Source organism: Euleptes europaea, chromosome 16 (assembly GCF_029931775.1).
Source record: "Euleptes europaea isolate rEulEur1 chromosome 16, rEulEur1.hap1, whole genome shotgun sequence".
Lineage (NCBI taxonomy): Eukaryota > Metazoa > Chordata > Lepidosauria > Squamata > Sphaerodactylidae > Euleptes > Euleptes europaea.
The window spans coordinates 18,570,500-18,598,060 of NC_079327.1; the positions used below are offsets into that span (position 1 = coordinate 18,570,500).

Here is a 27,561-nt window from a genome sequence, read left to right on the forward strand (position 1 = left end):
TGACTCGGACTGGTCTCTGAGAAAGTGGCTGAGGCCTCTAGCTCAGAGCCTCCTTGATCCAAATTGCCTCTCTACAGCTGCCCAAATAGCCTCCAGTTGCTGTGATTTGAGGGTGGAGCCTGGAGGAGTGGGGTTTAGTGAGGGGAGAGACCTCGGTGGGGTATAATGCCATGCAAAAAAATTAAGCCCTCCAAAAAAAATTAAACATAAGATATCAATTAAAAACCAATATAGAATCATATAGAATCATAGAGTTGGAAGGTACCACCAGGGTCATCTTTTCAAACCCCCTGCACAATACAGGAAATTCACAACTAGAAGAAGAAGAAGAAGAAGAAGAAGAAGAAGAAGAAGAAGAAGAAGAAGAAGAAGAAGAAGAGTTGGTTTTTATATGCTGACTTTCTCTTGCACTTAAGGGAGACTCAAACCAGCTTACAATCACCTTCCCTTCCCCTCCCCACAACAGACACCTTGTGAGGTAGGTGAGACTGAGAGAAAGTGGCTTTCCCAAGGTCACCCAGCTGGCTTCATGCGTAGGAGTGAGGAAAGAAATCCAGTTCGCCAGATCAGCCTCTGCTGCTCATGTGGAGGAGTGGGGAACTACCTCCCCCCCACACCCCCAGTGCCCAGAAGATGGCCAAGATGCCCTCCCTCTCATGAACTGCCAAGGTTCATAGAATCAGCATTGCTGACAGATGGCCATCTAGCCTCTGCTTAAAAACCTCCAGGGAAGGAGAGTTTACCACCACCCGAGGAAGCCTGTTCCACTGAGGAACCACTCTAGCTGTTAGAAAATTCTTCCTAATGTCTAGATGGAAACTCTTTTGATTTAATTTCAACCCGTTGGTTCTGGTCCGACCTTCTGGGACTACAGAAAACAACTCCGCACCATCCTCTATATGACAGCCCTTCAAGTACTTGAAGATATTAACACCTATTGTAGCAGTAATATGTTAGGTAAAGTGCTTAAAAGCTGGTTTGGAAATGCATGCCAATAGCCCAATGAATGCAGCCTCAAGTAATGACTTTCCTATGTGAATGAGACATCGAAGATCTGACACCGCAGCTGGTATCTGAGGGGAGCTTTGACTCTTGAAATCTTAAGACCTAAAATCTTGCTGGTTTCTAAGGTGCAACTGGACTCGAATCCCGCTGTTCTACTGCAGATGAACATGGCTGCTTTCTGAAACTCTCTTAATTGGTTTTAAGTGAGACTCCTGTGGCTGAAATATATTTATACCTTTGAACAAACAGATTTTCACAAGTTCCCCCCCCCAGATGGATTTCCAAAAAATCAAAATGATTGAACATACTATGACAGACAGGAGGCTGTCCGCCCCCAGCTGTCAAAGGACCGATCCTTTGCTAAAGCCTGAGCAGATCTGAAAGCTGAACTTACACCCAATCATCTTTCAAGGAACTGGTGAAATGTGAAGGGGAGAGAAGAGGGATAACAATTGAAGCCTGACCTTTGAAGAGAGATGAGGAATAAGAGAGAATCAGTCTCAAGGGCAGCGCCAACTGTGTAGATTAGAACCCCTGCGTACAAGTGCATCTAATCATGTTCGAGTCTATACTTACTACATGCATACCCCCCTAAACTGCATTACTTCATCAAAAACTTAAATCGAAATCTTGTTAGTTTATACTGACCCCCAAACCCTCTTATCTCCTAGGCGTAGTCCCACTGATATTCCTTTTTCCTAATCACTCATAAACCATTTTTTCATATGGCTTGCCATTACCTATTTCAACTAACAACAAGCATTATTTTCTCCATTTGCCTTGTTAGAATTATGCCTGGGGGACTCTGATGATCTTCTCTGCTTACCTAGTTCCCCAGTTCATTACAGGTATGGGTGACAACAGAAAAGTCAAAAGAAGGACTGACAGTAGGTGAAAGTTGACTCAGACTCATCGATTAATGAATATATGTCACGACTGCAGATTGTGTGTGCCACCAAGGACTGGAGTGTGTCATTAGATTTTTGCAAAAATGTACTTAAAAATGTATAACTCAAACAAAAGCACCTTTGATCAGAAGTTAACCCAGTCACGGTTATCCAGCTTGGGGTCCAGTGAGCACTAAAGCAGTCTCCCATATCAGAGTTCCTAACAGTACCCTTGAGCAAATGGATTCTGCCTGCAGGGATAGCCTCTAGGGATAGCCAGTGTGGTGTAGTGGTTAAGAGCAGTGGTTTGGAGCGATGGATTCTGATCTGGAGAACCGAGTTTGATTCCCCACTCCTTCACATGAGCAGTGGAGGCTAATCTGGTGAACTGGATTTGTTTCCCCACTCCTACACACAAAGCCAGCAGGGTGACCTTGGGCTAGTCATGCTCTTTCAGCCCATTCTACTCCACAGGGTGTCTGTTGTGGGGAGGGGAAGGTGATTGTAAGCTGGTTTGAGTCTCCCTTAAGTGGTAAAGAAAGTCAGCATATAAAAACCAATTCTTCTTCTTCTTCTTCTTCTTCTTCTTCTTCTTCTTCTTCTTCTTCTTCTTCTTCTTCTTCTTCTTCTTCTCTACCAGTACTGAACTAGATGTGATGTTTCCTGACCTGAAGTGGTGCCAGGGGCATTATTTGCCCACATAGTCAGTACAAGCAGCAGCTGGTTTATGGAAGCTAATCCCCATAGTATAAGGATGTATCACTGACAACCAAGATCAAGTTAATTCATGCCGTCGTATTCCCAGGGCCGGATTTAGGTTTGATGAGGCCCTAAGCTTTTGAAGGTAATGGGGCCATTTATATGTCCAGCTGTCCTTTGTCAACAATAAATTGTTGCTGTTTTTTGTGTTGAATATATGCTATATGGTAATTTATGGACCTAATAGGTATCAAAAGCCATTTGCACATAACAAAATATGTATTTTATCAAAGTAATTGTTAAACTGAAATACAATTAAGAAGAAGTATATTTGGGGGGGGGGCAAGAGAGTGGGGCCCTAAGCTATAGCTTGTTTAGCTTATACATAAATCCGGCACTGCGTATTCCCTATTACTATGTATGGGTGTGAAAGCTGGACAAGGAAGAAAGCTGATAGGAAGAAAGTAGATTCCTTTGAAATGTGGTGTTGGAGGAGAGTGTTACAGATACCGTGGACTGCCAAAAAAAAAAAAAAAAATCAGTGGGTTCTAGATCAAATCAAGCCTGAACTGACCCTAGAAGCTAAAATGATTAAACTGAGGCTATTGTACTTTGGTCACATTATGAGAAGACCAGAGTCAACTGGAAAAGACAATCATGCTAGGAAAAGTTGAAAGCAGCAGGAAAAGAGGAAGACCCAACAAGAGTTGGATTGACTCTTTAAAGGAAGCCATGGCCCTCAGTTTGCAAGACCTGAGCAAGGCTGTTAAGGATAGGACATTTTGGAGGACATTGATTCAAAGGGTCACCGTGAGTTGGAAGCGACTTGACAGCACAACACACACACACACACACAGTCCCCATAGAGAACATGCGACAACCATCCCATCAGGTTCAACCCTCAGACAAGCAGCTGTCACACCAATCAGATGTTTAGGAGAGATAGCTTGGCAGGGCTGGAATTAATCCCCTGCTTTCCTCCACCTACTGAACAGCTGATCAGTGTAATTTCCAATACACCGATGGCTTACGTACTTACACAGCAGGAATAGGTACCCGTTTGTTTAACCTAATAATTCCACAGACAAGCAACACATGCCTTATTTATGGTGGTGAAAACCAAGTTTGAAAAACGTAAACAAATAAGCTCAATGTGGAATACATGCACTCAGCTTCATCTTCAGGGTGTTTGAATAATTAATGTTGAAATTCTCTCTGGGTAATGAACAGCGAGTGCGATTCATACATATGTCATACATATGGATAATATTAGCATTCTCCCCTCATTTGCGAGCCACTGTAAACTAATAATAGAATGAGATATGGCACTGCCTTTAGAGGCTGCAGCTGAAAATGGCAACCTCATGTCATAAGAACATAAGAAAAGCCCTGCTGGATCAGACCAAGGCCCATCAAGTCCAGCAGTCTACTCACACAGTGGCCAACCAGGTGCAGTGCCTGATGTCTTCCTTGAAATGTTTAAGCAAGGGAACGCCACATCGTTCATGTTCCTGCTACCCCCTCCCAAGTACATCTGAACATATGATGTGTATAGGGGCTTTATACATTGTGGGGAGCTGTCCTCTCATCCTTATAATCAAGAAGAAGAAGAAGAAGAAGAAGAAGAAGAAGAAGAAGAAGAAGAAGAAGAAGAAGAAGAAGAAGAAGAAGAAGAAGAAGAAGAAGAAGAAGAAGAAGAAGAAAAGGAGTTGGTTTTGATGCCCCAATTTTTTCTACCGAAAGGAGTGCCAAAGCAGCTTACACTCACCTTCCCTTCCTCTCCCCACAACAGACACTTTGTGAGGTAGGTGAGGCTGAGAAAGCTCTAAGAGAACTGTGACTAGCCCAAGGTCACCCAGCTGGCTTCATGTGCAGGAGTGGGGAAACTAGCCTGGTTCACCAGATTAGAGTCTTCCGCTCATGTGGAGGAGTGGGGAATCAAACCCAGTTCCCCAGATTAGAGCCTGCCGCTCTTAACCACTATACCATGCTGGCTCTCCGAATCAAGTGCTTTGGATCTGCCCCCACCTATCCACATTTTGCCACGTTTTTGCAGAGTGCCTACACTTGTACAAACTGTATACATGTAGGCACAATCCCTGTGATCAGGAATGAAAAGCAGTCCTCCTGATGACAGGGGAGAACCCTAGAGTTTGCACATGCTTCCATTGTTCCTATGCAAGGAAAACATATGTAGGTGGATGGTGGGGAAGCACTTGCGTTCACTCCCTCTCTATATGAGCTGACCCTGTACATGTATATGTCATGTGACAGCCAATAAATAGAAGAAGGTGAGGAAAGCATTGTAAGTCTTTTATGCATGGCTGTTTCACTCACCGTCACCCCTCCAATGACTTCGGATCTTGTTTGGATTATGTATGTCATTTCTGACCGTCAGAGGTCTCCTTGCTCTCCCCCTGCACTTCCTGGCATTTGCCTGTGTTTTCAGGGACCTGTTTTATCTCGAATTTGAAAATGCGGACAAAACGTAGGGAAACACAGGGGGAGAGCGAGGTGACCTCTTGAAAGGGAAGTCTGATATTAAGGCCTAATTCATATTCCTAACCCAGTATCTATGTCTATACCCAGAATGCTTTGCATGAGCCAAAGTAATCATAAGCTGACATATCTTTGAGCTTTACAACATATTCTTATTGTGCTACAACATCCTTGTTGGAACAATTATGAAAACATTTCGGGAAATGTACTTGGCAGAACTGGCCAGGACCAGAACCCAGGGCCTGCCAAGAGGTCAACTTGACATTCAGGCTGCTAGCCATTTCTAATAAGAAATGGTATAAACATATCAAATGTAACAAATGGAATGTGTTTACAGAACAGTGTAAATACTCAGTTATTATCATCCTATGGAGAGAGAGGGAACTGTTTTAGATCTGCTTTGGATCTGTACCATCTCTCCCCATCTGCAGATGTGTATGTCTTGTATGCTCAACTGTGATGTCTTTTCTGTGTATGCATTGCTTCCTTTATTAAAGCTGCTATCTCTAGACTTCAGAGTTTCTCTGGGCCCATTCTTAAATAAAATTATGTTCAATCTGGAAGAACCCACTACAATCTGATGGTTGGAAACGGCAGGCATAATAAAAACAGAGATCAAACGTCATCGGAGGAGTGACGGCGAGGGAAACAGCCATGCATAAAAGGCCTATGATGGTGTGATGTTATGGGTTTGACTTGCTATCAATTAGAAAGGAAAACAGATCCTGGCACTGGCTTTTCACTGCCAACCCTGGATCGAAACTCCCCCCGTCCCCAGATTACCTGGATTACCTGGTCTCAATTCCCATGTCTGAAGTGGAACTGATGCACTCTGGTATTTATGTAGTTTCGAAACCTGCAAGGTTTGCACAGCCTGTAGTCTCTTTAGTTCATTCATGTCTTTCTCCATCCGTGATGAGCATATGTGCGTTGATGACACACTGCAAAAGAAACAGCCTTGATGTGATTACACATCGGATATCAAGGTTACTTTTGTGTGATGTTTTACCCAGACATAGGAAGAAGAAGAAGAGTTGGTTTTTATATGCCGCCTTTCTCTACCACTTAAGGAAGAATCAAACTGGCTTACAAGCACCTTCCCTTCCCCTCCCCACAACAGACACCCTGTGAGGTAGGTGGGGCTGAGAGAGCTCTAATAGAGCTGTGACAATCCCAAGGTCATCCAGATGGCTTCATGTGTAGGAGGGGGGAAACAAATCCAGTTCACCAGATTAGCCTCCGCTGCTCATGTAGAGGAGTGGGGAAATCAAACCTGGTTCTCCAGATCAGACTTCACTGCTCCAAATCACCACTCTTAATCAACTACATCACACTGGTTCTCACACGTACAGGAGCACACACGTACATCAGTAAAATAAGACAAAAAAGAATCTTGATGAATTTATAGGTACAATAACATGAGCACTGCTTTTGAACAATGTTTCATCACATTTGAGAGAATATAAATGTCCTCAATGAATATGAATAAATGAACCAATATGAGAAATTGTCCTAGTTAACCTGGAATTCAGAAGGAGGACAACACAGGGCACAGTGAGTTTCAGCAACAATAAAAACAACAAAACGGGGGAAATGCTATCTTTGAGGATCAGGTGCTTCTATCCAAGGAAGATTATGCACCTCCACATATGAATTATGTAGTATTATACTGCCCTAATCGGGGGGGAAAAAACATTCAGAACATCTGCAAAGAACAAGGGATTACCAAGGCTAATTCGAGAATAAATTCCACCAGTGTATTACAGATAGCCAAGGGATTAGATGCATATTATGAATCATGTGGTCAATGGAAATGTAAAGCCAGAAGTAACTAGGGTAGAAATGATACCCAATACTTGAAACTCTGCTTATAATTTAAAAAATGACACAAAAAGCTAAAATATTTTAGCTTTAGCAGATTATAACAGGCATTTTGCCCTTAAATTTGTCAATCTCTTTAGGATGGGAATGACTCCAGGAATGCTTTGATTAAATTGCCTTTTCGTCAGTTTTGGCACATACTTCAGCAATGCCTGCTACTAGAAGATAGAGTCTGGATCATTATCATTCATTTCTTGGTGATTCCCAGATCCTCTACTGCAGGGCATATTATATGTGGCTGCCTTTGAAGACAATTCTGAAGTTTCAGTGCACAAATCTTGCTGCTGCTGACATGTGCACTCTCTGTTGTGACCCCCCACACACACACACACCCCATGTGGAATGACGTGCCTGAGGTGGTTGGGAAAACTCTCACACTTCTCTCATTCCTCAGACTATGTAAAATAAAATTGTTCAGTGGGGCATTTTTATAAAGGTAATCAAGGTAAAGGTAGTCCCCTGCACAAGCACTGGGGCAGTGACTCAGTGGTTGAGCATCTGCTTGGCATACGGAAGGTCCCAGATTCAATCCCCGGCATTCCCAGTTAAAGAGACTAGGCAAATAGGTGATGTGAAAGACTCCTGCCTGAGACCCTGGAGAACCGCTGCCAGTCTGAGTAGACAATACTGACTTTGATGGCCCAAGGGTCTGATTTAGTATAAGGCAGCTTCATGTGTTCATGTGTACTGACCCATGGGGTGAAATCACATCATGACGTAATAGGGCCATATCATATATCATATCATATCATATCATATCATATCATATCAACCATCATGGTTCAAGAAAACACTTTTATTCAAAGAATGGGACTTTGAACTACACTTATTATCGTTGTTATTATTATTCATGTATTATCCTCCTTTCTCACTGGGACCCATGGCAGATTACAGGTATGATTTTAAAAATTTCAATCAGTAAGCAAATTACAAAAAAATAAAATCAGGCAATCAATGAGAGGGTTACAAAATATGATAACATTTGAATTAAACAGCAAAGGTTCCTAGAAAGACAAAATAATGCAGTTTGGCTGGGATTGTAGAACAGGGGAATGAAGCCAGAACAACACATGCAAACATATCTGTTTAAGACAACAAGACAACTGGTGTAGGAAAGACTTTATCCCTAATGAAAGTCACCTGCTGAGCTGAAGGATCACACCACAGCTTTGCCCCTTCTAAAATAATGTCTTCCTGGATGATTCTGTTTTGCACACTTCGCAAAATGATAGAAGCATGGGGGCCATCCTAATAGCCTCAGGTAGGCTGTTCTACAATGTAGGGACCACCACAGAGAACGTACACAAACAGGTAATTGGTGATTTTCAGGATGGTACTTGCTGAAAACTTTGCTCAGATGAGCAGTGCTGTCACAGCAGCAAATAGCAGGAAAGACCGTCCAGCAGATATGTGGGCCCAATGACTTGTAGGTGATAGCTAGTGTTCTTCATTGGACATCATAACTAACTGATAACCAAGGGAGTGTCTGCAGAAAGAGAGGGATATGGAGATTCTGCTTGGCACCCAGGAGGAGCCAGGCTATGGCATTCTGTACCAAGTCTAGCTTCTGAGTTGTCTTTAAAGGGCAAACCCCTGTAGAGTGCATGACAGTAGTATAACTTCAAGGTAACTCTAGCATGGACCTATGTGGCCAGGTAAGCAGAGTCAAGGTACGGGGCCATCTTCCAGGATAGGTGGAGTTGGTAGTGGAGTTGGCAGAATGCCAACATGTCATGAGGCTGTTGCAATTGAAGCAGATTTGTTTCTGGTTCTAATTCGAGGTGGGTGGGTGCTTTTTTGTTTTTGTTTTGATCTTTAAATAACCTGGGAGCACCTCATCACATTACTGCCATCGAGTCTCCATTTTGTCTTGTTGTTCTCCTGCTCTCAGTCTTGAGATGGAGATCAGCTCTTCTGCATATGATGCTGGGCCAAGAAACAAGGTTTTATGCCATTTCCCCAACAGAGTGGAACTGAGCATCATCATGCTTAATGATGAAAAGGATTAGGGAGATGCAGCAACTTGCCTAGGATGGGGCATCCAGACCATTATAATCAGGACCTCTTAAGTGATTAATCAGGAGCCCAACAGCCATAAAAAGTTCCTGCAGTGTTAACCTTCTGCAGGGGGGGAGGGGACAGGACACTACACTCACATTGTCATTTTCCACAAATGAATCAGTCATTCCAGTAATAAAATTAAGGATAGTTGATGCTAAGTCGCCCTGATTTTACTAAACCATCCATAGTTCGGTGCAAGCCTTCACAAGAAAGCTTTACAGCTGTACTGTCAGGAAAATTACCTTCTCCTTTATATTAATCAAAAATTATTTCCCAGAATTCAGAAATATTGTATCATGGAGAAGGGGTGCTTAAGAAGAGCACCACTTGAGTTTTATTTACTGGGTGCCACATTTATCCTGGTTACTGGTCATCATCCATTAACTTGGATGAGCATGATGCAGATAAAAATGCCAGGACCAGTCAATGGTATCTTGCTTTTCAGCCATATTTCAGGTAAGATACAGCACAGCAATGCCTCATAAAATGTGACTTATTTATCCCTGTATTGGTCAGATTGTTCAGCAAATAAGTTTTGACTTCCTTCTAAGGCTCTATCCACGGCCAGGAGAAAATACATAAACAATCCAGAAATCTGGCTCTTTTTACATATTCTAATCAAATTATATACTTAATCATTTCTCTTTTTGTCTCTCCTGATTCTGGAACAAGAATCAAAATAGAAAAATATATACAGTTTTAAATAACTAGATATTAATGCATACTGTAATGCATATCTAATTTCAGTAGAGTTTAGAAAGATCAACCAGGTTCCCCTAGAATGGTTCCTTATGAAGGAACACAGTGTTTTTATTTGCAACTTGGGTGAGAAGTCCTAAGCACAATCACTCCAGCAGCTAACTTACAACAGCTGCTCCTGATTCCCAGTCACCAGACTACAGCAGGATACAGATGACTTCTCTTCTAAACACTAACTCTTTATTAACTGTACTATCCATTTTGTATACCCTTTACCACAACCAACTTAAATAGCTATAGGACTTAAACAACCTCATGGCTACACATTGCTGTGAAAGAATTTGGATTAAAAACTGTGTATAGTGCTACAGTCAAAAGCTCTGCTCATGACTTGAGTTCGATCCCGATGGAAGTTGGTTTCAGGTAGCCAACTCAAGGTTGACTCAGCCTTCCATCCTTCCGAGGTAGGTAAAATGAGTACCTGGCTTGCTGGGTTTACAGTGTTGATGACTGGGGAAGGCAATGGCAAACCACTCCATAAACATAGTCTGCCTAGTAAACATCGGGATGTGATGTCACCCCATGGGTCTGTAATGACCTGGTGCTTGCACAGGGGACTACCTTTGCATTTATATATAACTCATCCTCATCTGAATGGCCCAGGCTAACTTAATCTTTCTAGATCTCAGATGCTAAGCAGGGTTGTCCCTGGTTAGTACTTGGATGGGAGACCACCATAGAAGTTAGGGTTGCTACACTAGTGCGGGCAATTGTAAACCTCTAAACATTTCTTACTTTGAAAACCCTATGGGGTTGCCATAAACTAGTTGTGACTTTACAGTACTTGAGAGGTGACTGGTGGACATCATCCCTTGATGATGGAATTGAATAATCACTTTAACAATGTACTGGGTGCCAGGTGCTTCTAAAGGCTCAACCTGCAAAATGATCACATTAAGGCTGACCACTGGAAAGTCTGTTGGTCAGCATGAAGATGTGGCAAATAACAACATTATGAGAGTTTTAATATATTCTGTACAGTAGAAGACTTTTTATCTTTACATTCTTTGATACTATTGTGTGGACAGGGAAGGTGGCATGGTATAGCCCGATGTCATCCAATCTTGGCAGCTAAGCAGGGTCCATATTTGGAAGGGAGACTATCAAGGAAGGAACTGCAGAGGAAGGCAATAGCAAACCACCTGGGAGGAGCTGCAGCTCAGTGGTAGAGCATCTGCTTGGCAAGCAGAAGGTCCCAGGTTCAATCCCCAGCATCTCCAGTAAAAGGGACTAGGCAAGTAGGTGATGTGAAAGACCTCTGCCTGAGACCCTGGAGAGCTGCTGCCGGTCTGAGAAGACAATACTGACCTTGATGGACCAAAGGTCTGATTCAGTATAAGGCAGCTTCATGTGTTTGTATATTCATGTGTTTGTATAGTCACCTCTGCTTCTCACTTGCCTGGAAAGCCCCTTGCTGGGGTCACCATACGTCAGCTGAGAATTGACGGCACTCTACACACACACATTGTGTGGATCCCAGTACTTCTGTTTTGACCTTTATAGCAGCTGAACATATTGCTTATATGACCCAGAAAATGATTAATCCACTCCATTACACTTGGACCTCTTAAAGTACTTTAGGAAACAGCCTTGTGATCACTAGGTCTGTTTATTTCAGTACTATCATTTCTGAGCGGTAGCACTTCTCCAAGGTTTCAGACTCTTTCCTGACAGACATTTACCCATGATGCATCATGGGTTAATGTCTGTAGAAGAAGAAGAAGAAAGGTTGGTTTTTATATGGCCACTTTCTCTACCACTTAAGGGAGACTCAATCCGGCTTACAATTGCCATCCCTTCCCCTCCTCAAAACAGACACCCTGTGAGGTGGGTGTGGCGGTCACCCAGCTGGCTTCGTGTGTAGGATTGGGGAATCAAACCCAGTTCTCCAGATCAGAGTCCACCACTCCAAACCACCGCTCTTATCCACTACACCATGCTGGCTGTAATGGAACAGATGGCTGTTTGTCTTGAAACAAGCCAGAACCTATACTGAGGTTGGTGGAAGGCATAATACCCCCTCCCAGCTCTCATTGTTGACAGAGTTGGGTAAGTTGAGTTGTCTCTTTAAAAGGATTTTTAAACATCCAAAATGTATTGAAATACAGCTCTACTTCCATAATAAACTCTTTCCTAGCAATCACTGCACTCCTTTTTTGTTTCTGGCTTCCACCTGACTACTAGGGTTGCCAACCACCAGGTACTAGATGGAGATCTCCTGCTATTACAACTGATCTCCAGCCAATAGAGATCACTTCCCCTGGAGAAAATGGCCACTTTGGCAATTGGACTCTATGGCATCAAAGTCCCTCCCCTCCCCAAACCCCGCCCTCCACAGGCTCTGCCCCAAAAACCTCCCGTGGGTGGCAAAGAGGGACCTGGCAACCCCATGACTACCATTACCAGGAAATAAAATGGATTAATACGAATTCTACTAGCATTGTAAAGCGACCAACAGCTTGAAAACCTCAGGACTCAGTAGCTTCTTAGTTACAAGGGAAAACTTGGTTGCAAAAAATTAGCAACAAAAACGCCATTTGCCCTTCAGTGAATGCATTACACCGATTTTGCCAATTCATTCACTGAGACCATTCAATATAAAATTAAACACTGTGAAGTTAATAATTAAATTGAAGTGGAAAACCAGATTCACCCTACAGTGACATTGTTTAAATTACATCTTGAGATCAGTAGCATCAGTCATCCTTATAGGAGTTTATGGCAAATGAAATGAATGAGACATTAGCTACTTAGTATTTTGAGGTTGTGCATTTACAATGGATGGCTCCAATCCACTTTCAATATCCAGGCTTCCTGAACCATTTCAAATAAGCAAACTTTGAAGAGCTTTTGGAAGGATACAAAATGTTTTGGTACGTAATTAAGCACCTGAATAATGTCTTGAAATAATTCAAACAGATAACTCTTTAAATGTTATCTCCCCTTAAATCTTACTCCCACTATACATAAATTATGTATACAGAGATAAATCAACACCAGGGCTGTACCGAACCCTCTGAAGAATATTGCCAATCTTAGTTAAGAATTTTTTGCTTCCCTCAAAATCCCTTGGAAATTTATTATCAGAAGGAGCCTTCATTTGTTTCCCTTGAAATTTTGCTTTAGAAAGAATTTGGTAGCAGCTTTACCCATCCCAGGGGTTTGCTTTGCCTACTTAACAGAGAATTCCTTCACCAACCTTAGACTCCCAACAGAATACACATTGCTGGTATGAGGCAGATGACAGTTGCAGAAAAGCTTCAAAAACAATATCTAGAATAGATTTTCTAGGAGTAGACAGCACTCCGCAGGGGAGGGGCTGTGGCTCAGTGGTAGAGCATCTGCTTGGCATGCAGAAGATCCCAGGTTCAATCCCCAGCATCTCCAGTTAAAGGGACTAGGCAAATAGGTGATGTGAAAGACCTGTTCCTGAGACCCCGGAGAGCCACTGCTGGTCTGAGTAGATAATACAGTGACTTTGATGGACCAAGGGTCTGATTCAGTGTAAAGCAGCTTCATATGTTCATATGACTGTTCCTCTCACAAAATCATGCCTAGCCTACCGCATTGGGATTCCCAGAGGGAATTTTAAAAGGGTTTTAGGGAATAGAATATGGGCCAAGGTATAAATGTACCCAAGCCTGGATTTATTATTGGGGCATAATGAGGTAAACTGATAGGAACAAGAGATCTTGCTTTCTAAAGTAAAGAAGGACATTTGTGCAGAAATAAACATACAACGGAGGTAAATCTTAAACAGTATCCAGGAGCTTGGAATGTTACATTTTAAATAGTACTAGCCAAAGGAAAAAGTTCTCTCAGAGTGGTAGAAACTATCCCCGCCCCCAAAATAGTTACACATCACAAATATACATATTTGGTTTTCCCTAGATAGCTCCCCTGACCTGGATGGCCCAGGATAGCTTGATCTCATCAGATGTCAGAAGCTAAGCAGGGTCACATGAACACATGAAGCTGCCTTCTACTGAATCAGACCCTTGGTCCATCAAAGTCAATATTGTCTACTCAGACCGGCAGCGGCTCTCGAAGGTCTCAGGTAGAGGTCTTTCACATCACCTCCTTGCCTGGTCCCTTTAACTGGAGATGCCAGGGATTGAACCTGGGACCTTCTACATGCTGAGCAGATGCTCTACCACTGAGCCACAGCCCCTCCCCAGCCCCGGTTAATACTTGGATGGGAGATCACAGCCCTGGTTAATACTTGGATGGGAGATCGCCAAAGAAATCCAGGGTCACTATGCAGAGGCAGGCAGTGGCATCCCACCTCTGTTCATCTTGTGTCTTGAAAACCCTAAGGGGTGGTCCTAAGTCTGCTATGACTTGATGGCACTTTACACACACTATCATTGGTTTCTGTGTTACTGGGATACATCTCTGTACTCTACCTATCTAACAACGTCCCTTTATGGTTGCTGTGGGTCGTTAGCAGGGAATGCATGTTGTTCTTCCGCAGTTGCTTTGCCAATCAGGGAGCACATAATGATCCTTAGGAAACTTCAGACACAATACAGTGCCAATTCTCACACTAAGACATGCCACTAACCTATGAGATGGTGCTTCTTGGGGTTACATTTTTTATGAGTATCAGATGTGGAAGCATTCATAGGCTTGAAAAGAGTTTAACTGAAAAGACATCATACCATTCTAGCCACGTACTGTTAGGATTCTATCCTAAAAGAGCTGTGCCCTAGCCAATCCAGATGTTGGCATGGTGTGGAACTCTGGGAGATTTATACACACAACAGTCTCACTGGGTTTGTTCACTGAGTAGGTTATGACTTGTGTCATAATTAAAAATACTGTCGAAGGCTTTCACGGTCAGAGTTCATTGGTTCTTGTCCTTCAGTGTTACTCCTCTGACTATGCCTGCCACAGCTGCTGGCGAAACGTCAAGAAAGAAAATACCAAGACCACGGTCACACAGCCCGGATAACCTACAAGAACCAATGTGTCATAATTACTTGGGACATCACAATCCAGGGGTTACCATCCAGGATGTAATATATTGTTTCTGGAACAAAATGGTCTCACCACACAGGGAAATGTGTGAGGAGAGAGAGGCAACCTCTGACAGTCAAAAAATGCACGCATAATCAAAGCAGAGCCCCAAAGTAGTCGGCAGGGAGACTGCAAGGAAACAGCCATGCATAAATGGCCTATGTCATGTTGTTTTCTGGGGCAGTACGGTATTCACTATTTGTATAACAGCTGCAAATTGTCTTTGATCCAGCACCCTTGCAGGGGGAGAAAGACAAATTTCCATGGATCCTATTCACCTTGGGGTTCATGAAACGAGGCAAGTCATGTGATTAGTATCCATGTGGTGTTTGTGTTGGGTCAAAGTTGTCATGAGGAGCAGAAGGAATCTGTCTGGGGGACCATGGTGGCTCTCCGTGACCCTGCTCTCATCCTGTGCTATCACAGGAGATATGAGTCAGACATCGCTTCTCCTACATTTACACGTTTATAGGGAACAGATGCATTCAGTGGGTTGGATCCAACCAGTTTTTCACTCAGTTTCAATGAGTTCCCCTCTCTACTCCTACTTCTATAACATGTGCCTGTCATTCATGCAGATTTCATATAATGATGATGATTTATTTATATCCTGCCCTCCCCCTGCAAAAGCATGAGCCCCAGCATAGCCTTTTTAGTGGTCAAAGAGGACCCACAGCAGAAAAGCTGGTTGGATCTAGCCTTGTATGTAACACATTTTGAATCCTTGTGATGACAATTCACAGTGCTCCTGTTATCCACAATTTCCAAACATAAGCCTACAACATCTGCTTTCTGTGTGCGATTCTTCAGAGTTTTCCCATTGGTCATACACTGAACTATTACAATCCTTTATCCTTATTGCAGCTCACTTAACCACAATAATTATCTCATTCATTTCTGAGCATTTAATTAAATTTACGGAGCAGGGATTTTTGCAAGGGAAAAAATTAACCACCCAATCCAAAAACCTATTAATTCAGATCAGCTGTAAATATAAACTTGAGACCTATTGACTTGGATGGGTTTATAGCAAACTAAGGCAACCACTAGTGTTTAAGAAAAAGTTTATAGAAAACTAAGGCAAGCACCAGCATTTAAGAAGTAGACCAGTGTCTAAATAAGTTTATGTCTAGACAGGAAAAAAGCCAGTATAAATATGCTTTGAAATAATTAAGACATTTCTGTCTTATATTGAACACATGAACACATGAAGCTGCCTTATACTGAATCAGACCCTTGGTCCATCAAAGTCAGTATTGTCTACTCAGACCAGCAGAGGCTCTCCAGGGTCTCAGGCAGAGGTCTTTCACATCACCTACATCTCCTTTAACTGGAGATGCTGGGGATTGAACCTGGGACCTTCTGCATGCCAAGCAGACACTCTACCACTGAGCCACAGCCCCTCCCCCAGGTGCTTTGCTTGGTGGTATACAAAGTGTTGTTGGTACTTCTAAAAAGTGGAGATGCTAAACATTCAAGCTACTGACACTCCACCTTCCTTTGGGCATCTCCTCCTTTCTGCTCCACTCATCTTGTTCTTTGGAAACCTCTTACTCATGATTGTTAGACGGAGTCTCAGTATTCCAAGCAAGGATTTTTGAGAGCCAGTTTTTCATTGAGCAGTTAAGCTGCTCATGAGCAGCTCAAGCCTCTCAGGTGGGTTTACTTTTGCATATTCAAATAGTATAGCACAAAGCAACTGGCAGCACTTCATTCATGGAAGTCTTCAGTCAGCCCAATGGGAGTCCAAATCCCTTGATGCTGAGCAACATCCAGTCATTCGAATAAAACATGAGGAAACCAGTCAGTCAGAAGTGATTACTAAAGGGAACCTTCTCTTTCAGAAGCAGTGAACATCTGAATTAGACTTGCCAACCTCCAGGTGGTAGCTGGAGATCTCCTGCTATTACAACTGATCTCCAGCCAACAGAGATCAGTTCACCCGGAGAAAATGGCCGCTTTGGCAATTGGACTCTATGGCATTGAAGTCCCTCCCCAAACCCCACCCTCCTCAGACACCGCCCCCAAATTCTCTAGGTATTTCCCAACCTGGAGCTGGCAACCCTACAGTGAATACCAGTGCCAGGTGACAACATCAGGGGAAGGCCTCAGCCTCTATGCCCTGTTGTTGGCCCGCCAGAATAACTGGTTGGCCACCGAGTGAGACAGGATGCTGGTCTAGATCGATCACTAGTCTGATCCAGTGGGGCTCTTCTTATGTTCTCATGTTCATCATCATTTGTTTATTACGGTCAAAGACCAGCTTGCACAAAAGCTCATGTTCAGTGCTTGTCTACATTTGTGTTATCAACATTACTTTACATATGTGTGTTCTTGTACAGCCTTGTGGGAGCTGCAGTTCCATCTCATCTAATTAATGGTTCTGATCATTTATGATCATGAGAAAGAGCTAATTTCAACTACTGTACTGCAGATGCAAAAGTAACCGTCAGACAAAATGACAGAAACTCCAGCATCACAAGCTGCTGTGCAACCACAGAGCAGTTCTGCAGCTGCTTAAGTTGGACAACGGTGAGGTGAGGATATCTGTTTCAAGATGGCAACCATTTGCCAGCCACAAGCTGCACTGGACAAGGGCCTTGCCCACTTCCCTGAAATTTGCTACATTGGGAAAGAGTGCTGAGAAGAGCCACAACTGGCATCTGAAAGAGCCACATGTGGCTCCCAAGCCTCTGCATGTGTATAACTAACCAATGGTATATATAAATAACATAAATGGCATTAGAACATGAGTCCAACAATTAGCAGCCATTAGCTATACTTCTACAAAAGCTGTTAGAATTGAAGAAGAAGAGTTCGTTTTTATATGCCGCCGACTTTCTCTACCACTTGAGGAAGAATCAAACCGGCTTACAATCACCTTCCCTTCCCCTCCCCACAACAGATGCCCTGTGAGGTACGTGAGGCTGAGAGAGTGTGACTAGCCCAAGTTCACCCAGCCGGATTCATGCGGGGAAACAAATCCAGTTCACCAGATAAGTGTCCGCTGCTCATGTGGAGGAGTGGGGAATCAAACCTGGAGACAAGTGACTTGCCCAAGGGGGCAAACTGAGTGCATGGTAGAGGTGGTCTCTGAGCCCTGAACACCACTCCTAGCTACCACTTTATGCTGCCATGCCATGCCATGCTGTGCTCACTGACCAAGAGCACTCTCAAATTATAATGATAACTGGGGGGGGGGAATGCAGTCTTCATACATTACCTTATTTACTCAAGGAATTCTCTGCCTCAAGCTGTGACAATTACCATTGCGTTGGATGGCTTTTTGAAAAGGAATAGGCCAAAGATCTTTAACCTTTAATTCACTATGACCACCCACCAAGTACACAACATTATCATTAAGTGCCCCCCTCCACACCACAAGTAAAAAGTTATCCCCAAAATTAGAATCCTTCCCCCACCCTCAAATTTGTAGATCATCCCACGTATGGCCCCCATTAAGAATCACCAGATAAGACACATTTATGTAGTCATAACAGCTAAATGAGATTTCCAAGTTCAAAGGCAATGTATGTCTAATTACCAGACAGTGGGGACAGCTCATGGGGAGGACTGCTGTTGAATATTCCATGCCAAGAGTGAGGCAATGACAGAAACACTCACCATGCCAATTACAGAAGGAACCAGGACTGTCCGAATCTTTGATGTAGTACAATATTAAACAGTCTTCAGAAAGGAAAGGAACCAGAATTGGATATCCCCTCCTGTGTGCATTCTAAGTGGAATTGTGGGTGGGGGGTAGTAACAGTAATCAGTTACAGTAAATAGAAATTGCCCTGATGTGGATGGCCCAGGCAAGCCTGATCTCATGAGATCTCAGAAGATAAGCAGGATCAGACCTAGTTAGTACTTGGATGGGAAACCACCAAGAAAGTCCTGGGTTGCTGCATAGAGGTAGGAAAGAAAGAAAGAAAGAAAGAAAGAAAGAAAGAAAGAAAGAAAGAAAGAAAGAAAGAAAGAAAGAAAGAAAGAAAGAAAGAAAGAAAGAAAGAAAGAAAGAAAGAAAGAAACTACATTTTCTGTGGGTGATACAAACTTGCTCAGGATTGTGAATGAAGGGATTGTGAGAAACTCCAAAGGCGCCTCTCTAAACTGTAAACATATCCAGTGATGGAGTTTGAGCTAGCTGTGGCAGTCGCAGATAAGGAAATAGCCCTGGGGTTGTGGTGTGTAGTTGTGACAGATCAGGAAATGGTCTTTGGGTTGTAGTGGATAGTTTGCTGGAAACTTGGTATGGTGTTGTGATTTAAAAAGGGAAAATGCTAGGGGCTGCAAAAAAAGAGACTGAAAATCAAACTGCCAGTATGAATTTCTACAAGTCCTGTGGTGTGACCACATTTAGAATACTGGGCATGGGTCTGATTGTTGTATCTCAAAAGAAAAGAAAAGAAAAGAAAAGAAAAGGATATTGAGAAGAGCAGGGGAAAGTGCTAAAATGGGTGCCTGAAATGATCACACACTTGCTTTATGAGGCCAGGCTAAATTACCTGGAATATTTTTAGTTTAGAAAAAAAAGATGATCAGCTAATAACCGATACTGTTCCTCTCAAATATAGGCCTACTATCTTGGAACTAACAGCAGCTGCTAAGATGATGGTTTCTAAATGTTGGAAAGGTTAAAAAAATTCAGTGTTAAATCTTGGCTGGTAAAAGTATGGCAGATTATCAGGCTATCTAAATTGACTCAAATAGTTTGCCTCAGAGATGGCTTCAAAAACCATAGATTTTTTGATTGTTTGAAATCATTCCTTGAGTTTTGGAGGTGACAGTCAAGTTTATCATTTGATTGGTAAAACTGTGCAGTGTTGCTATCAGCTGACAGAGGTGTGTATAGAAATATATGCTATTTCTATTGAATGCCAGTTATTTATGGGTTATGGGCTATTTTGTTAAAATAAGGTATGCTTTATTGGTATGAGGTTTTCTTTTACAGATGAAAGAGTAACAAAAGTTAGGAGTATCTTTCTGATTTACAAGTTAGAGGTTTAAAGAACGTTTAGAGAGGTTTAGAGGAAGTGGAAAGAAGGAAACTCAGTTCACCAGATTAGTCTTCCACTCATGTGGAGGACTAGATAATCAAACACGGTTCCCCAGATTAGAGTCCACAGCTCTTAACCACTACACCATGCTGACCAATGACTTAGATGGATTTAGAAGGGAGCTGGAGAGATTTATTGCAGGCTATTAGCCATGATAGCCAAATAGGACCTCCATTTTTAGATGCAATATGCCTCTGTGATGCTGGGGAACAATCAGCTGTTGCCTGTGGGCCCTTCTTATGGGCTTTTCTGTACCATCTGAATGGTATCACTGTTGGAAACAGAATGTTGGACTAGATAGACCCCCATTGTTTTGACCTAGCAGGGCTACTGTTATGTTCTTATGTACGATTCAGGACTCCACAATTTTTCCCACTGAAAATATTCTTTCAAAACTTGGATGACCTGACATATTAAAAAAGTAAACTTCAATCTCCTTCTGTAAAACATTTAAGTAGGTAGCAATATGTGTTTGTAGTATCACAATAAATACTAACAAATGTAAAGAAAAAAATGAAAGTGTCTGTCCCCAGTCATGGTCTTCATTAGAAGCCAGCTAAGAAGGCAAGGATTGTTAAAGTCCTCATCTTTATGGAAAGAAATTCAAGAAATAAGTAATGGCCAAATTATCATAGTCTTTTGGAAGTAGGGGTGGGCTATCTTTAATTACTGTTTTTCTCCATATTCCTTCTGCTGTCTAAATACATTTTGAATCGGAAGCCCCCATTGTGCCTAATTAACCTTCTCTTAAGCTGTAGCTGCTATAGAAGGACTTTCTAATTATCCATTCCACTTCTGTGAAACATGAATTCCAAAGGGAAAGCACCCTAGGAACCAGCACTTGATAATTCTTGGAATACATCAGCAAAACTATTTTAAAAGATTTTTAAAAAGCGCCATTCTCTGTCACAGTGGACTTCTTATAGCAATCAATGGCTTATCCGAGTGGTTGTAACTGGAAGTCATTCAGAGCTTATATATTTTAAAGCAAGTTATACAAATTTGTAGGAAAATAAAATTAAGCCATGGGATGTATTATTCCTATTTCTCCTCTTCTCCTATTCTTACAAAAAAGTGTTACTAAAAAAGAAAAAGAAAAAAAGATGGGGCATATTTAGGGTTGCCAGGTCCCTCTTCACCACGGTTGTGAGGTTTGGGGGGTGGAGCCTGAGGAGGGCAGGGTTTGGGGAGGGGAGGGACTTCGATGCCATAGCAGCCATTTTCTCCAGAGGAACTGGTCTCTATACCAGGAGATCTCTAGCTAGTACCTGAAGGTTGGCAACCCTAGGCATATTGTAGTAGGGCCTCATTTTATGAATTCTAGGGGGACTGGGATTCCATTCCTGAATACAGCAACAACAGCAACAAAAACTATCAAGCCAGTAAAATGAAATATTTTTTATTATTTATTTATTTGGGGGGATACAGAAGGAAAAAAAGGAGAAAGCGGAGGAAAGGGGAAAATAATGGTTCAAAACATATCCGTGTCTTACGCAGCCAATCTATACATTCACATTCTCAACATGAGTCTCATGAGTTGACATTCAATCTTTTGATGACTCTAATCAGATTTAGTCATATTTAAATCCTCAGCATCTGTCTCATTGGTTATATTCAATCTATAGTTAACTCCATTCAAATTTGATCATATGAACTCATCTCATTTACTAGACAAACATTTACAGATACCTGATTTATATGCATGCACAATAAAACAAATCTATCATTAATCAAATATATCTATCAAAAAATGGTTGCCACCTTTGCTGATAATCTTCCATCGGTCTTCTTCGGAGCAGATTAGTTAATCTTGACATTATAGCAAACGAAATGTTTAAATAATATGTACAAGTAGAAGTTGGAAAATAATCAATGCCAGCTCACACATAAACAAATGACACTGGGTGGGGGGGAGGGACAAGTAGCCATATTGGTTCATGTGCCCTTCAGTTCCATGCTACCAGGGGAGCAAGATCTTCAAGAGCTTTATAGTCCAGAACTGACAGCTTTAAGATTCCATGGATGCCAACAGGAAGCTTCTGCAGACCTCAGAGAAATGGATGATATTTTAATGCTACTTTATTTGCCAGTTTTTCCATGCTGATAATATGACAGTAGTCAAGCTCTGCAGAATGAAGGCAGCCTGACAGGCAGCCAGTTTCATAAGAAAAAATGAGAAATGGGGAAAGAAAAAGGACATAATGGTTATAGTGTGACAAAAAAGAGAAGCCAGGCTTCTAACTAGCTCATTTGATTGGAAGGGGGGGCGGTAGAACACTGTTAGCTCTAATGCAATTTGTGAAATTTAATTTTCTTTACATTGATGCCATTAGAAATTAATGGGACATTTGAACGTAGCAAATTTTGAGATATCCTGTCACAGATAAGACTTTTGCGAATGGATGGATGAATGCTCAACAGACTTACTGCACAGCTTTCAGATCTGTCAGGGTTGCGTAAGAAGAAGCAAATGCATCATGAATCATTGCCCACAATTCAAACTAAGGGGGAAAAAGTTTTGTAAAAAATAAAACCTCACAAGCTCCCCAGTCATAGCCAGAGGCTATGACAAGCCATGTGACTACTCTCTGGTTTATTGGACCAACCACACAACAAGAAAATTGAATGATTCACTGACAACATGAAGAAACTTGTAAATAATGTTTATGTTGTGCAGAAAAGTGTTCCAGAGATGTAGCCCACAGGCTAGGAGTTTTTCATCCTTTGTGTTACATAAATAATAGCACTAACTACAAGGGAATCAGGCTCCATTCATGAGCCATTCATGAGCCAGATGAATTAACACTGAATGGCAAATTTATCTAACTGTAGAGTTGGATCTAGCCAGTTTTTTCATTCACTTTCATCCACAGACACTGACACACATAGTTTTGTCCACATCGTTTTGTCCATGCAGGTCCCATGATCTACAGCATAGGAGCCGGCGTGGTGTGGTGGTTAAGAGCAGTGGTTTGGAGCGGTAGACTCTGATCTGGAGAACCGGGTTTGATTCCCCACTCCTCCACATGAGCGGCAGAGGCTAATCTGGTGAACTGGATTTGTTTCTCCACTCCTACACATGAAGCCAGCTGGGCGACCTTGGGCTAGTCACAGCTCTCTCAGCCCCACCTACCTCACAGGGTGTCTGTTGTGGGGAGGGGAAGGGAAGGTGATTATAAGCCGGTTTGATTCTTCTTTAAGTGGTAGAGAAAGTCGGCATATAACAACCAACTCTTCTTCTTCTTCTTCTTCTTCTCCTCCTTCTTCTAGAATCTGTATATAGGTTCACTTTGGAATGAAGACAATCAGCTCAGTATCATTTGTAATTGTGTAGTACAATAACACTGAACTTCTCATAGCCACAGGATGATTAAGTTAATGCTGATTCAATACCAATGAAAAGAAATTCCATTATGATTACTTCTTGAGAATGTGATTTCCTTTTCTTGTTTCTCTTTGGATATAAATAACACCTTTGACAATTTTTGATTAAATGTACAAACTTGTACCAAAAAAGTAATGAAGATGGGACTTAAAGTCCTTATTAACATTACAGAGAGCAATGCAATCTTTCTAACTACTTTAGATATGTAGCTATTTTTTCTTGTCTGCTAGAACAGTTCTCAAACTGTTTAATACACAGAAGCTATTAAGTCTGTATATTATAGGACTATGGGCTACTCACACATGATGCATTATCTTGAGATAACTACTAGCCCATTTCAGTCTTTCATGCATACCCTTAAGGAGATAGGACTGGTATTTAAGGCCCAAGACTCCTGTGTTCTTCTAACAATTGCCCAGGGCTGTGCTGAACAGTTTATTTACAAAGACATTATTGCCGTGAAAGAGAATAAGCTGACCATCCAAACACAGGCACAGGACAAAGCTGTCAAATTTATCTTCCAGTCTGTTCACTAAGTGATGCATTTCCGTAACAAATGATCTTACAAATGGCTGTGAAGAATAAAGCCATGTACCAATCTAGGGGATCCACAATGGCTGGGGGTGTAGTTAAATTCCATCAAATCCTCTTATTGACTGTAAATTCTGTAGAAAAGTTATAGGGAATCAATAAGTTCATTTAATTTGTAGGACATAGGTCTTTTAAGCCCTGGGAGCAACCACTGTCAAGAATTATGGAATTAAGAGTGTGATATTACAAAGTACGCTGCAAAGTACAAAGATATTACAAAGTACACTATAAGGGCTGTGGCTCAGTGGTAGAACATCTGCTTAACCTGCAGAAGGTCCCAGGTTCCATCCCTGGCATCTCCAGTTAAAGGGACCAGGCAAGTAGGTGATGTAAAAGACCTCTGCCTGAGACCCTGAAGAGGCGCTGTCAGTCTGAGTAGACAATACTGACTTTGATGGACCAAGGGTCTGATTCAGTATCATTTGGGGCAGCTGTTTAAGCCAGCGCCATCTCTGTGCTCTAGGCTTTTGCCATGGTTAGGCCCATCCACCCTGCCTCCCAATTGAACTCATTCATTGCCTTTTGGGGCGGAGCAGGGACTCTCTTCAAACTGGGATGGTAGAAGATTTTTTATTTGGTTGGTTTGTATTGTTCTTAGGATTTAAGTGTTACTTTACATAAGCTTGACCAAAGACTGGCTAGCCATAAATAGCGTGGTCAGGATTAGTGTGGATTGCAAGAGAACAGTCAGGTGGGTGATTTAGGTAGGTGGGGAGGAGGTATCGCAGCGGCGCCCTTTGTTGTGTGGGGTCCCGCAGGGTGCAATCATCTCCCCTATGTTATTTAACATCTACATGCGCCCCCTTGCCCAGCTTTTCCAGAGTTTTGGGCTGGGCTGTCACCAGTACACTGATGATACCCAGCTTTATCTGTTGATGGTCAGCCATCCAGACTCTGCCCCGGACACACTAGCCAGGTGCTTGGATGCTGTGACTGGATGGTTGAGAAAGAGAATGGATGGTAGAGAAATTAAATCCATTGAAGACAGAGGTCCGGGGCAGCTTTGGGGTAGGGTGCCAGCTCCCGACTCTTGGTGGCATGCAACTCACAAAGTGTGACCTTCGTTTTAATAGAGATTGTGTATGAAACAGTTTTTATCTGGGTAATGTATATCAATGCAATTTTATCCATTTTAGATACCATTTTCATTTTTGTATACATATGGAAGGATATTTTTTAATGGCCTATGGCTAAACAAATAAATGAATTCATTTAAACTAACACCTGTGTCTGCCATCAAGAGTCTGGGTATTATCCTTGATGCCTCCTTAACAATGGAGGCTCAGGTCACAGCCATGGCCTGGGCAGCCTTTTTACATCTCTGCCGGGCCAGGCATTTGGTGCCCTGCCTCTGCCACCCCAACCTAGCCACAATGATCCATGAAAGGGTCACCTCCAGGCTGGATTACTGTAACTCGCTCTATGTAGGGCTGCCCTCGAAACTGATCCAGGAACTCCAGCTGGTACAAAATGCCGCAGCGAGGGTCCTTACGGGGACCCTGCTGAGGGCCCATATTGAGCCAGTGCTCTATCAACAGCACTAACTCCAACTGGAACACTGGATCAGGTACAAGGTGCTGATTTTAACCTTTAAATCTTTACACGTTCTGAAGTTTGTATCTGCAGGACCGCCTCTCTTGGTATGCCCCCCAGAGAGCACTCTGTACTGCCAATAATAACCTCCTGGTGGTCCCCAGCCCAAAGAGTGTCCAGCTGTTCTCAGCAGTCCTCGGCTGTCCCCAGCCTGGTGGAATTCCCTTCTCAATTTGATCAGGGCCCTGCGGGATCTTAAGAAATTCCACAGGGTTTGTAAAACAGTTATTCCACCAGGCCTATAGTTGAGGGCAGCTATGGTTTTACATCAGTGTTAGCTTCCTTCTTCTCCCCCCTCTCTTCCTTTGTTACTGTTACCAATTATTATGTGGGGACCCTGCCTGCCCTTCCAGATCCTACAGCGGCTTCCATGCTGTAATAATTGAGCGTCACTTGTCCGTTTTTATCTTATTTTGATGTTTTATGGGGCTGTTAAATTGTCTTTTACTTCCATACTGTGATTTGATTGTGTTTTATGGTATTTCGTGGTATCTAATGCTCTGTTGTCAGCTGCCCTGAGTCCGGCTTTTTCTGGGGATTGAGGGCAGGATAAAAGCTGAAATAAATAAAATTCTCAGGAGGCTGTTTTCTTAGACCATGGTTATTTATTACAATGGTTACAATCCCTTTCCAAGATAAGACACAAAGTCTGTATCTACACATCTTTTATATAGCATAGTTGCTACACTAATGTTATCATTAGCAGTTGATCCTTTTAATCTACACAGGAAGTCCAATTGTGAATGATTGCTAAAGGGCAATGACTAGGGTTACCAAGTCCTTCTTCACAACCCGGGGGAGGTTTTTGGGGTGGAGCCTGAGGAAGGCAGGGTTTGGGGAGGGGAGGGACTTCAAGGCCATAGAGTTGAATTGCCAAAGTGGCCATTTTCTCCAGGTGAACTGATCTCTATCAGCTGGAGATCAGTTGTAATAGCAGATCTCCAGCTAGAACCTGGAGGTTGGCAACCCTATCAATACCCAACAATGCGGATGCAACTGAAGATTCATTTTTCTGCAAATGAAGGCAAGTGTCGACTAATTTGCCTGCAAGTCTCTGAATAGCTACTATTTGTAGACAGCCTCTCTGTCCTGTCCCACTAGAATTTTGAAGCTTTAGAGATTGTATTTGGTAAGGTGTAAGGGAACACTCATATCCAACCAGCTGGCTCATTTGTAAAATATATTTGGTGGAAAGGCAATTTAATTTCCAGTCAGTTGTACATAGGAACAAACATATTGCAGTTGCGGAGTCTCTGCAAACGATATTTCTTTTCTCTGGGTTTTCATATTTCCAACGGCTGTAGAATCTAAGTGGCAGTCTATTGCTTTTCTTTACCTTACTCTTTTCCAAGAGCATTTCTTCAGTATTTTTTTAAATCAATATGTCTAAAAAATAACATGCCCTGACAAACACATATTGACGGCTTTCTCATGGTGTAGAATACATTTGTAACATATCGGTTGCAATTCTTTAATTGTATTTGCAATGTTTTTGAACTACTGTGGTTACAAGGGCTGTTCTGTACAGCATCCTGATAAATCCCATGCTGAGAGGGTGGGAAATCAAGCAATTGGGTGGATTTATTTCACCTTTGCAGTGGAAAGTACAAATTGCAAAGAAAGGGGGTCCTCATGTTCACTTGAACACATGAACACACGAAGCTGCCTTATACTGAATCAGACCCTCGGTCAGTCAAAGTCAGTATTGTCTACTCAGACCGGCAGCGGCTCTCCCTTGTCTCAAGGTAGACCCTCAAAAAGGATGGGAACCATTGTTGTATTCTATATTATATACAGATCAAAGTGTCCTATCTGAATGTACCGAAATAATACAGTTTAGCATAAAAATTAACTGAATTCAGAAATGCATCTTGAAATATAAGAAGAAATTGCTGAAATTTATGGAAAATGGTTTTACTTTGTCTAAATGGTCTGGAACGTGGAATGGCAAAACCAAGCTCCGATTGATAAATCAAACCATTCTGGGATAAAGTCAGGAAGGAGACATGGCTCAGTCATATAGCAGTTGCTTTGCATGTGCAGGTCCTAGGATTAATCTTTGGGATCTCCAGTTGAAAGTATCAGGTAGTAGGTAATGTGAAAGACTTAAAACTTTGGTGAA

The 27,561-nt window shown here is 42.3% G+C and overlaps 1 non-coding gene across 1 annotated transcript; it reads right to left on the bottom strand.

Moving 5' to 3' along the window:
* Positions 1–13,890: 13,890 nt before the first annotated feature.
* TRNAA-AGC (transfer RNA alanine (anticodon AGC)) lies at positions 13,891–13,962 on the bottom strand. The gene has a single exon. It is a non-coding gene; the product is annotated as a tRNA-Ala (tRNA).
* Between the last annotated feature and the right edge of the window lie 13,599 nt (positions 13,963–27,561).